Source organism: Halictus rubicundus, chromosome 11 (assembly GCF_050948215.1).
Source record: "Halictus rubicundus isolate RS-2024b chromosome 11, iyHalRubi1_principal, whole genome shotgun sequence".
Classification (NCBI taxonomy): domain Eukaryota; kingdom Metazoa; phylum Arthropoda; class Insecta; order Hymenoptera; family Halictidae; genus Halictus; species Halictus rubicundus.
In genome coordinates, this window is record NC_135159.1 from 12,300,911 (window position 1) to 12,313,129 (window position 12,219).

The following is a 12,219-nucleotide window of genomic DNA, read 5'->3' on the forward strand; positions in this document are numbered from 1 at the left end:
CATTTCCAAGGAAGCATTCAATTTATCCGCAGAAATAATTATTGTTCGGTTTCAAAATTCACGAACAGTTTAAATAACGTTCCAAAATGTTTCTGGCCCTACGAGGTTCCAAAAAGTCACTGTGAGATTCCAAACACTGATCCCAATAATGTTCCAAAAAATTCACAAAATCACTAAAAATTTCCAACCATCAAATCATCTTTAACCACACATCCCCCACCCCTATCCTCGGGCCTACAATCCCACCAACCACCAAAAAATCCACCGAAACACCTCCCACAACCCCAAACCCAATTTCACACCCTGAAGTCGTTTCCACAAAAACCACCAAGCCTCCAACCACAAGCACGAACCCCTAAAAAGTCCACCCAAATAGTTCCCCTAATCTCAAACGCAATATTACACCCTGCACACCAAAAATCTTTCCAACAAACATCATCAAACACCGCCAAACCTCCAACCAAAAGCATCAGCCCCTAAAAATCCACCGAAACACCTCCCATAACCCCAAACCCAATTTCACACCCTGAAGTCGTTTCCACAAAAACCACCAAGCCTCCAACCACAAGCACGAACCCCTAAAAAGTCCAACCAAATAGTTCCCCTAATCTCAAACGCAATATTACACCCTGCACACCAAAAATCATCCCAACAAACATCATCAAACATCGTCAAACCTGCAACCAAAAGCATCAGCCCCTAAAGATCCCCTGAATTCTCATCGATCAGTATCGAATATCGACACCATCTGAAGAAGACTCACGCAGGGGATGAAAACATTGAAGAGGAGAGAGAGGGCCTCGTAGCGTATCCTCAGCCTTGAACTTGAACCCGAAACGCGTATGGCGGTCGTGGCCACGGTTTCTAGGTTGATCCGGGTCAGGTGTTGTCCCGCCACGGGCCTTCGAATCGAGGTTAGGGCTGGGATCTCTCTCCCTCTCCCTCCCTCCCTCTCTCTCTCTCTCTCTCTCGCTCTCTCTCGCTCCCTCTCTCCCTAGACCTGGTCCCTGTACCTGTGATCCTCGGATAGATAGATCGGCGCACGCGCCGGCTGCCTTCTCTCCCTTGGCTGGCGAGAGAGCCTCGGCCAACTTCTCACCCCTGTGACCTTGGCCCGAGAGACGCGAAACGCGCTCTCTCTTCAGGTGCCTCTCACCCCGGTGCCTAGGAGCTACGGGGAAGGACACCTTTGTCTCCCCGGATTCGGGCCGAGCTCGACTATACTCGGGTCAGGGTTCCCGGAGCCCCGTAACTTCCTCTTCGGCGACGCACGTGCTAAGCCGCACTGGGTACACGGCTGGTTAAAGGTATTTCATGGTGGGAAACCATGCGAATTTTTAGGAACTTCGATTCGACTGGGGACCCTCGATTTTTGGTTGGTTTGTGTTTGTTTCGTGGTGATGATAGGGGTTTGAAGCTAACTGATTAGTGAACCAGTTTGTGAGACTTGATGGTGGGGAGATGTGAGAACCTCTGGGGAACTTTGACTGATTTGGGGTGCCTAGTTGGTTTGTGTTTGTTGATGTTGATAGGGGTTTGAGAGTTTTAGGCTGTCGATAGCCCAGGACTTGTTATGATGACCTGATCAGTGAACTAGTTTGTGGTATTTGATGGTAGGGAGATGTGAGAACCTCTGGGGAACTTTGACTTATCTGGGGAGCCTAGTTTGTGTTTGTTGATGTTGATAGGGGTGTTGGTATCTTAGGCTGTATTGATATGGTGGACTGATTATTGACCAAGTGCGAGGGATTTGGTCATGGGAAGCCTCTGGGAAATTTGGAATGATCTGGAGACATTCTGGTGGCCTGGTGTTTGGTTTGGTCTCGGAAAAATTGGATCCTGAAGTTTTAGTTGGTTTGACGTGTTTGTTGATGTTGTTGGGGGTTTGGGAATTTTGATCTTGGAGTCTTTTGCTATGATTTCAGAACATTTGGATCCTGAAGTTTTGATTGGTTTGACGTGTTTGTTGATGTTGTTGGGGGTTTGGGAATTTTGATCTTGGCGTCTTTTGCTATGATTTCAGAACATTTGGATCCTGAAGTTTTGGTTGGTTTGACGTGTTTGTTGATGATGCTAGGGATTCAGACGTTGTAGTGTTTCACTTGAGTGAAAGAGTGTTTGTGCAAACCAGATCAAACAGCAGTTGAATATTTCCGACAATTCATTGTTATTTAAAATTGGAAAAATATTATATCTACAATTGTGTGAATATAAATGGTAAATTGTTTATTTGATAATGACCAGGAGATACGATCAGTTTTATTACCAACAGATATCGTTCATCGCGGGATGATTTACAGGCGACGAAGGAAATGGACAGGAAACGTTGCAACGAAAAATCGAAAAAATATTCACGCGAAACGCTGGTCTAAAAATATCGCGGTATTAATTTACTCGATGTCACGTTACCGGTACGGTCGCGAGAGGGGAGGGGAGGGGAGGGGAGAGGGGAAACCGTTGCGTTTTAGCTGATTGCCGACCTGCGTCGTCTATCGTCGACGCTCGCACGTGTGCAAACGGAGGAAATGCGAATGAACCTTAAACCGAGACGCGATCGTTTGCTGAAAAATGACTCACCAGGCAGCCTCTTTCCAGAAATACGCGGCTCTGGTTGCCAATAGTCATCTTTTCGCGGTGCAGTATGCAGTACGACGAGTGTCAAGCACCTGCGCTTTGTTATGCAATGGAAAGTTTAGCGAGGAAGCGCATCTGCGTAACCATTTCGACGAATTCGTCGACCAATCCATCTTCGTTAGCTCGAAAATACGTCTGAGAATTGATCAAACATTCTTCAAATACAAAGAAAGTATTTCTTAAAATATCTCCATTGATTGTTTATTTATTTACAATTATATTTACTACGTTTCTGCGTTGCAATCTTTTAGAACTTTATTAGAAAATGTTGGAGAATTAATTAGAAATTTTTAAACTGTGAGAGGAGTGAGTTTTTCAAATTGTATTGGTATTTGTCGAATAAAAATTACAATTTAATTACAATTATATTTGCTTGGAAAAAATGCATCAAGTTGCGGGAAATGTGTTTTTTTGCGACTTTAGAATGGTCTCGTTGAACAAAGCAATGGAAGAACTGCAGATGAAGGATTATTGGGTGCGCCTCTTGTATTACTCATTATTCATCGTAGCAGATTCCGTTACGTCATTGGGAATCATTAATTCGATCGATGCTGTGCGTCGTTTGATCACTCGTGTGTGCTGTAGCGCTTCATTAGTAGTCTATTACTTGGACTTCGTTATCCATTTGTGGACTCCTCAATTGTCGGGGGTCGTTCAGATATTTTTTGAGGATGGTGGGTGAACGGGAGAGCTATGGACTACCATCGAGGCACTACTGTACTAAAAATAAAAAAAAACTTTCTCACTTTATTCGATATTACCACAGAATAAACAACTTTGACATTTAATTAAAAAAGAACTGTTCGAGATATCGAGATGCAGTTTGCACAGGTTTGTAGAGGAACTCTTCTAATATTTTTACCGTAATTTCAAAAAATCATTCAAGTATCAAAATTTGTCCAAATTCACATTACCAACGCATCCGTGACATTTTTCTGATTAAAACGAGTACCAACATGATATACCTCTGAGTTTATTTGTACGTGTAATTCCTCCTTCCACAGATTACAGTGTTTACTCGATATATGTCCAAAACACGGGTCTAGCCGCGGACATATATCGGCCAGTAGATACTGTTCTTCGATCCACGCGACTGGTCTCCTCGGACTTTCTCATTCGAGTTCTGGTACTTTTATCTGCTAAGCATTTGGGACATATATCGAGTAAACACTGTATATCGTAGATTACACAAGTAAACATGATGTAAACTGCATCGTGTTGGGTATCGTTTTAATCAGAAAAATGTCGGGAATATGTTGGTAACAGTAATTTCAAAAAATCATTCAACTTTCAAAATTTGTCCAAATTCACATTTTCTCAACAAATTAACGACAACACAGAGCCCTATAAAATTGAACTAAAATTACCTCAAATTAAACCGTAAGAATTCCTCTGCAAATCCGTTCAAATCCCATTTTGAGATGTCGAAAAAATCTTTTACAAAAAAATGTCAAAGACGTCCGTTCGTTGGAGTCACGAAAGTGTCGTAGCATTGGTGCGTACCGAGACGTCCGATCAGAATGCAAATCCTCGGGGCGATTAGATCGTTGGGATGGTAATTAGCGACTGTCGACAACGAAGAGAAAGAACAGAAAAATAGTTAAACGTTCCCACGCTCTGGAAATCGAACGTCGCGCCGCGGATTTGCAAGGTGAAAACACGATTGTGATTGTGCAACGGCAGAAGGGGTGACCGAGTGTCAAGAGCACCGGAGAGACGGTGTTTTTGCAGTCGCGTTCGTTCGTATGAATATACACGCGGAGGCCTCGTTAGCGGCATTATCGGTGACTAACGATTACGACCGCCAAGGCCTACGCCTTCTGCCATGCATCAGCAGCCCGACGCGACGCCGACACCGACTATGCCTTCCCGCTGCCTCCCACCGCTGACATTCGACGCGTTTCGAAGATTATATCAATGACTGCGGTCTGCGCGGCTCCTCCGTTGACCCATTACGCCGTCTTCCTGCTCTGGCTGTCGATGCTGCACGTTCGCCACCGAAACTGCTATTCCGAGAGCCCGAGATGCACTTATGTGAGATCATTTTAATATAACCGTTGAAAGGAATCGTTATTCCTGGCTTAAGACGTTCGCATACGTTCCCCGAACACTGCTACATGAGCTCGCGAAATTTTCAGTTCCTACATTCCGTCCGTTTGGTCAAGAAAAATTCACCAAATTTCCTAGAATTCTAAATTCAGTATATTTTCAGCTAATTTTAACTCCGGGGAAAATTATTGTTTCTACGTGCAATCAATTTTAGAACATTCTTTGGACAGTGATGAACGAGACCAAAAAATTGCAATTGTTTCTTTTGATCCGTTTGGACAAGAAAAATTCACTGAACTCAAGAAGCGATAGCTGAAATGTGGAAATCCTAGTGTATGATTTTCAGCTAATTTTAACTCCGGGGAAAATTATTGTTTCTACGTGCAATAAATTTTAGAACATTCTTTGGACAGTGCTGAACGAGACCAAAAAATTGCAATTGTTTCTTTTGCTCCGTTTGGACAAGAAAAATTAACTAAACTCAAAAAGCGATAGCTGAAATGTGGAAATCCTAGTGTATGATTTTCAGCTAATTTTAACTCCGGGGAAAATTATTGTTTCTACGTGCAATAAATTTTAGAACATTCTTTGGACAGTGCTGAACGAGACCAAAAAATTGCAATTGTTTCTTTTGCTCCGTTTGGACAAGAAAAATTAACTAAACTCAAAAAGCGGCAGCTACAATGTGGAAATCCTCGTGTATGATTTTTAGCTAATTTTAACTCCGGAGAAAATTATTGTTTCTACGTGCAATCAATTTTAGAACATTCTTTGGACAGCAAAAAAATAATTCTCTGGGAAAAACCGTACCGAAAATGTGGAAAAGCTTTTTCCATACGACCACGCGTTTCCGAGATACAATGCTACCAACACTGAGCTCTCCCACGCATGTTTGCCACTAGCTTCGGGTTCGATTTTCTCAAAAACAAAGCCCAGCGCAAAAAAGACCTCAGTCACTTTTTCCACGTAGTTTTAAACGCCGAAGAAAATGAACCCAGCTTCATCTAGTCGGTCCAGCCCACGAGTTAGAAAAATCGACTCCTCTCGGAAGACGATTTTTCACTGCACCTTCAATTTGGGACGATTTATGCTTGTTTCTCGGTACACGGGACAATTTATACTTGTTTTGTTCTAGTTTGTGGCGTAGTTAAAATTAGTGGGGGTGGTGCTCCAGAAAATTTCAGCCACCTATGCGCGCGTGCGCACATCAGTGACACACCACGCCAACTGTAAAACGCACAGTTCCGTGCAAAAATTGTTGCATCTTTTTATTTTATTAAATATTATCGGTAATATCAAGTGGAAATAGGGGGTGCTGGAGTTCCACGGTGCCGCCATTGTTTGTGCGTATTCCAGGGTGTTGATTGTGCACTGTGCAGCCTGGTGGCGTGCGTGCGTTGTTAATAATAAACGAGATCGTCGGCGTTGCGTGTTCGCGAGGCTCGGCCGACGAAAGGTAAAATCGATGACGTAAAATCAGCGCTGTGCCGGCTCGTAAACAGTGGCACGAGGTCACCGTGATTAAGGCTCGCTCGTGAACGACGCTAAACGATCCGGCGAGGCCGCGGAATCGTTGCGGTGCTCGTTTCCTCGTTGCCCGGCCGCAAAACCCGAGATCTTTGACCACTCTTCCGCGTATCACCGACCTCTTATTATTTTTCTTTTTTTCCTTTTTTCCACCGGCTCTGCACACTCCCGCAAACCCATCGAAACTGTCATTCGCATTTCAAATCCTTCCCACCTGCGTTCACGATTTTTTCCCCGATTTCTCTGGCGGCATTCGAAAGCTGCGGAGGGTCATGTTAAAAATAATTTTGCCCGTTTGCGCCCGCAACTGGATATTTCCCTGGGACACTAATCCACGGAAATTCCATTCGCCCGCCCCTCTACCAGCGTTTTAATTAACGCGTTTCACGTTTCCCGGCCATTAGCGTGGGAGTTCGCAGCGCAGGACTCGCGGAACGGAGCTATTCCGTTTAGAAGCCACTGGAGGGAGGTTTCGGGAATTTTTTTGTAACCGAGTAGGCGGACGGATTGAGATGAAACTTTGTGCACGCTTTCGGAGATGTTCGGAGATCGTGCGGATTTTTTCTCGCGCTGAAATAACGTTTCCATCAAAAGTTACGGCGATTTTTCTGAAATTCTACGCGGGGTAGGTTCTGGCCATCTGTAGGGATTTTTATAAACAAAACGGGTGAACGTATCCGCACGAAACTTTACGGATTTGTTTATCGATGTGTCTAGAATATGTATGTATTTTTTCATGCAAGAGTAACAATCCTATCCGAAGTTATAGCTGCTTCGAGTTGAAAATAGTAGATGAACGACTGCAACTTGCCTGGAAGTTCGGTTTTGTTCGTTTTCTGCCGAACCAAAGCAAGTTTTTGAGATTCGAAGAATTTTGTGATATTCTCCGTGAAAAACTGAAGCGAAATTGTGAAATGATATTTTCGCCTGCATCGTCCCGTTTCCGAGTAAATCGATGACGAACGCGACGCTCGCCGCTCGCCCCACTTTCGGATTGAATTTGCCGGGAAACGAGGCGCTGTAGGAAGAAACGCCTTCGGACATTTTCGACTCGGGTTTTCACGGGGAATCGGCTAACGGTCGTTAAAAACCGCGAGAACGACTCCCGGCTTCGTTATTTATCGGCGCGTTTATCGCCGGCTCGGATTCGCGTTACGAAAATCCCTGAAATGAAGCGGCATAGTTTGCCCGGCGAATGGTAATTTGCCGGGGAGGTACATGTACCCGGAGGAACGGAAGACGTTGAAACGAACGCCTATTACAGGGTGAGCGCGATGCGTGACTAATAGCAACCGCCGTAAAAAGAATCATGCGAGATCCTAGGAATCCATTCACAGAAGTCGAACGTATCCAGGTTAGGCTTCAACAGCGGCGGGTTTTAAAGGACGCCGTGCGATTTCACTTCGGATCTGTTACATGGATTCCTTCTATAACCATGATTGCAATTTCATCCGTGAAATGTCATGGTTGAACGGTCGCTTTAAATATACCCCTGTCTCGCGAAATTTGTCAATATTCGTTCACGTTCAAATCTTTCGAAAAATAGGAAAACATTTTTTTTAATTTCTTCTGTTCCAAAAATACAGTGTTTATAAATATACTATTCCATTTAAAAGAACATCGGTGACCTTGAAATCTCATTAAAAAACACGACATAAAAAATGTTTTTCTTCACCATTATATTGCCCCCTGCAATAGTGTCACTTTGTCCTCTGATGTTTTCTGACGGGACTGTAAATACGAAAGATATTTAGGTGTTCCCATTTATGTGGGACACCCTGTATATGTCACAAATGCCTAGCAGATAAAAGTCCCAGAACTACTCGCCTAAGGTCGCGTGGATCAAAGAATAGTATCTTCTGCCCGATACATGTCCGTGGCTGGACCCGTGGTTTGGACATAGATCGAATAAACACTGTACACCATAGTGAGCACTTCAACTTTTGATTATACTTTTTTCCTGTGTCTCGTATAGCTTCCTCAATATTCACGATTGTTGGAAAATGAACATTTTTGTGGGTTGGGGGTTGTTTTTAAATCTAGGATCATTTTTGATTTTTACAGGAAAGAGTCGTCTCGATGTCAGCAGTGCACGGGGCACATTTCTGAAAATATGAAAATTTTCCTGAATTTGTTTCGTTGCTGAACCACCCCTGTTACCCCGAGTGACATATAAAAAATCAAGATGTCGTAAGAGTGTGGGTTGTCAACGAGAACAAAACGTTTCCGTTGTCAGCAGTGTACGAGGCAGAATCTCTATCAGTTTACAAAATTTTGAAAATTGTTTTCTCGCCAAACTACCCTTGTCTCGAGGCCAGAGTCAACACACCTGTTCGTTCCCGGAAGTGAAACTTGGTCGATGCTGTTCGACGAGCGTGGCACAGGCTCCTCGAAGGTTCTCTGTCGTTGAACCCGCGCAACCCCAGACAACTATGCACCCCTGGCGTCCTGGGTTTCTATTTTTAGAAGGAGAAATCCTGCCGGATGCAAACGAGCCGACACAGCTGACCGCGGGGGAGTGTGGGAGGGGAGAGGGTCGAGGTTTGGAAATTCAACCACTCTTCCTGGCCCGGCAGGGTGAGCCGAGGGTTGTCCCCGTTTCTCTGGCCGTGACCCACCCCCGATAGCCCTGGCTGGGTAATGTGGCTCCTACGCGCCCTCGGCGTCCCGTGAGCCATCGCTCTCTCTCGATCTCTTCCTCTCTGTGTCGCTCTGAGTGTCTTCCTCTCCCTCTCTCTTCACGCCGAGATCATTGCTGACGCAATCCGAACGTGTTTGTGCTGAATTATGCTTGATATTGTCAAGAAGAATTTGTCATCCGACCGCCGCGATTTAATTAAGTCACTCCCACGCACAATTGTGCTCGAAGGAACACGGTACGAACGGACCGGCGTTATAAGAAAGTTAACTGTACAAAGTGGCAAATAATTTTTGAAGGTCATCAATATTTTCTCTCTCGATATTCTCATAGAACGCGAAAAGACCGATCCAACGAGCACCATGACCACAACGTTTCGACCATTCAATCTCGAGATATTCCTGTCTGAAAGGTATGCTACTTCACCCTTTCAGACACAAATATCTCGAGATCGAATCACCGGAAGGGTACGGTCATTATAGTCGTTGGATTCGTCTTTTCTCGCTCTACAAGAATATCGAAACGAAACCGTAGAGTTCCAGTAAGAAAAAAATACCTGTGACCTTGGAGTCTCCTTAAACGACCTTGCGAAGAAATTCATTGCGTCACCGTGTACGCCCGCCGGAACAGTGCATCCGTGTCGGTATCGTTCGTCCCATAGAAACAATTATGGCGCACATATTCGAACGTTCCCGTATCAAAGCTACCCGCTGGATGTTAATGAAGCAAATTCGCGAGGATAGATCGAACTGCACGCTAAGCTTATCTCCTACGCAACCGTTCCACATCAAAAGGTGGCTTTCAATTTGTCGACGATACAGTTGGGACAGGGGCTCGACCGACCCCCATTCATCCCCCCGGGCTCGGAGCCCACGTCGGAATTAGTGGAAAGCGTCGGCTTCATTGAAAACGAGGTCACGGGCCACAGGTTGTGCATCGGTGATCTGCGACATTCACCGTGGTTTCCCCGGTGAAAACGGCACCGAGGTCGGCGCCGATGTTGCGCGCCCGTGTGCGTGCCTGTTCAGGTGTGTCGGTGCGCGCATGCGTTCCCGGTGTGTGCGTGCGTGTGTCTGTTCAGGGTGTAACAGGTGGATGACGTCATCGGCTAGGGTCGCAAACGCCCTCCACCCCCTTCCCCACACCACCGACGCTCGGCGAGTCGAAAGGGCTGCCCCCACCATCGCCGCCAATCGGCACCCATTCTAGATCCACAGAGTTCTAAAGTACGTACCCCGAGTTCAATATGCACCAGCCGAGAACCCGTTCCGCGATTTCTGTGTAGCGTAAGAAAACGCTCGTTAGCCGAATGAAATTTCCATTCATGCCCTCGGACCTGCCCTACGACATCTGGCAACTGGTTCTTGGGGTTATTCCACTGCGAAGGGACGTTTTCTGGGTTTTGGTCCGCACGGCCGCCACGGATCGCACTGTAGTGATTTATCCGTGCGTGTAAACGCTCCCCCCACCCCTGAAAAAATTCTAGGCGACCGTATTGAGTAATCGAAAAACGGTTTGAAAAGGCTGTGTATATATCTATTTTGTTTGGTAGTAAATTGCGCGAAGAGTGTACAAAGCATTTTTTGAGGAGATTGAAAGTTAGGTTAGGAAAATCTAACCTCATTTGAGAAGACTCATTAGAGTACTAAGGTAGATTATTCTCAACTTTAACTGAAAAATACATGTAAGCAATATTTGTATTAGTGCGAACCGGGGGTTGAGATTAGGCTTGCAAATACACCTCACATTCTTGCAACAACAAACAGCTTCGGTAATGAAAGAATCTGTTGGAGTGCTCTGCTTCCCATCGAATTATCGTGGCTGATTGTTAGTCACCGGTCCTGACCTCTGCCACGGAGGCCTTTGTTATTCGCAATTTTATCGCGAGCGTGATAAAAAAAGATCTGTAGAAGGCATGTGCTCGGGCATGTGTGTGTCCAGCCACGGGGGATAATCCGGAAAATTACCGAGAAAAACCATCGTACCACAATTTCCAATACATCCGCCCCCTTAGAATGATAAAAACTCATCCACTTTAAAATCTGAAGAAGAAATTCGAATTCTCAACAAGGGCTTATCGAGGTGTCAGAAAAGTCCAAAAACATCAGCACCCGAGAAAATCAGCAAACGTCTACTGTACAAGCGTGCAAAATTTGAGGAAGAAATTCCAACTCGGAACCCCGGATCACTCGCTAAAAGACTCATTAAAAAATCACAGGCAGACTAAGGTCGAGCAGCAGAAGGTCGAAAAACGTCGGGACCCTTCGAGAAATACCGGGGAATCCCGAAAGGGCCGTTCCTGGGACGTCGAAAACAGATCTCTGGTGAAAAATCGGCGCGGAGGCCGGGAACGCAGAGGCTCGCGCGGTTCTCAGTGCGTTTGCGCTGCGCAGGTATCGGTCGCCCTACGGTGCAGGGTACGCGCGACAGTGAAAGTAGGCTCAGCGTCGTTTCTGATTGGTCGTCGGCGGTCCGAGAGGTACAGTGGAGCCTGGCGGTGGCCCTCGTGCCCGCGCTGCCGCCCGTACGCGCTCAGTGAGTGGCGGACCGCTGACGGTGTAACATCGTTCGGTTGCGCTCGCGCGCGTTCTCAGTCGTTCCTGTACGCCGATCCTCGAGAACACCAGTAAACACAACACCGTCCGAGTCCCCAAGGTGAACCCACACACAGAGAGGCGACGAACAACGTCGCGTCGAGTGCGACTTACGTACCAACGGACGGCGCAGCGGACAAAATCAAAATATTCGTTGATGCGCCGAGTCCATTCGCCGAGGATGCGCACTGCGAACGATGGAAGAAGAGCAGGCGATTGAAGCGCGGGACACGTCGACGTCGACGCAGTTCGCCTCGTTCCGTAGGGCTGATCGTCGTCGCTGAGAGACCGTGTGTGCGCGTGTATACACGGCCCGTGCGTGCGTGCGTGCGTGCGTGTGTCGGGAAACCGAGAAAGTAGAGAGAGGGACACCGACCGAGAAACTTCGGCCGGGTACGCGGCGGCGACGGCGGTTGCCGAAGAAAGCTCGGAGAGAGAGAGAGAGAGAAAAGGTTGCTGAGAGATAGAAGTGGAGCGAGAGGAGAAGGAAGGATCGTACACACGGCCGGCGTGACCTCGATCCACGGGCGGACTGTGTGCGCAGCCTCCTCCTCGGGCTTTGCCGGAATTTCGCCAGTGAAAATGATGCACTTCCACCGCGAACGCTCGGCTGGCTGACGTTCCGAGGCAAGGCGGCCCGGTCTCTGCGTCTGGTCGCTCTCCCCTCCCCTCACCGAGACTCCTCCTCCCCACCCCCTGCGCCCCCCCACCATCGCCACGACCCGCTGCGTTCCCTTTTGCGCGATCGTGACCCCGTTTCTTCGATGACCGACACTC

At 46.7% G+C, this 12,219-nt stretch overlaps 1 protein-coding gene across 1 annotated transcript in view; it reads left to right on the forward strand.

Annotated features, from left to right (window-relative positions):
- Positions 1-12,219, forward strand: part of LOC143359042 (ecdysone receptor-like) — a 60,302-nt gene that overhangs the window by 18,566 nt on the left and 29,517 nt on the right. The window lies entirely within an intron of this gene.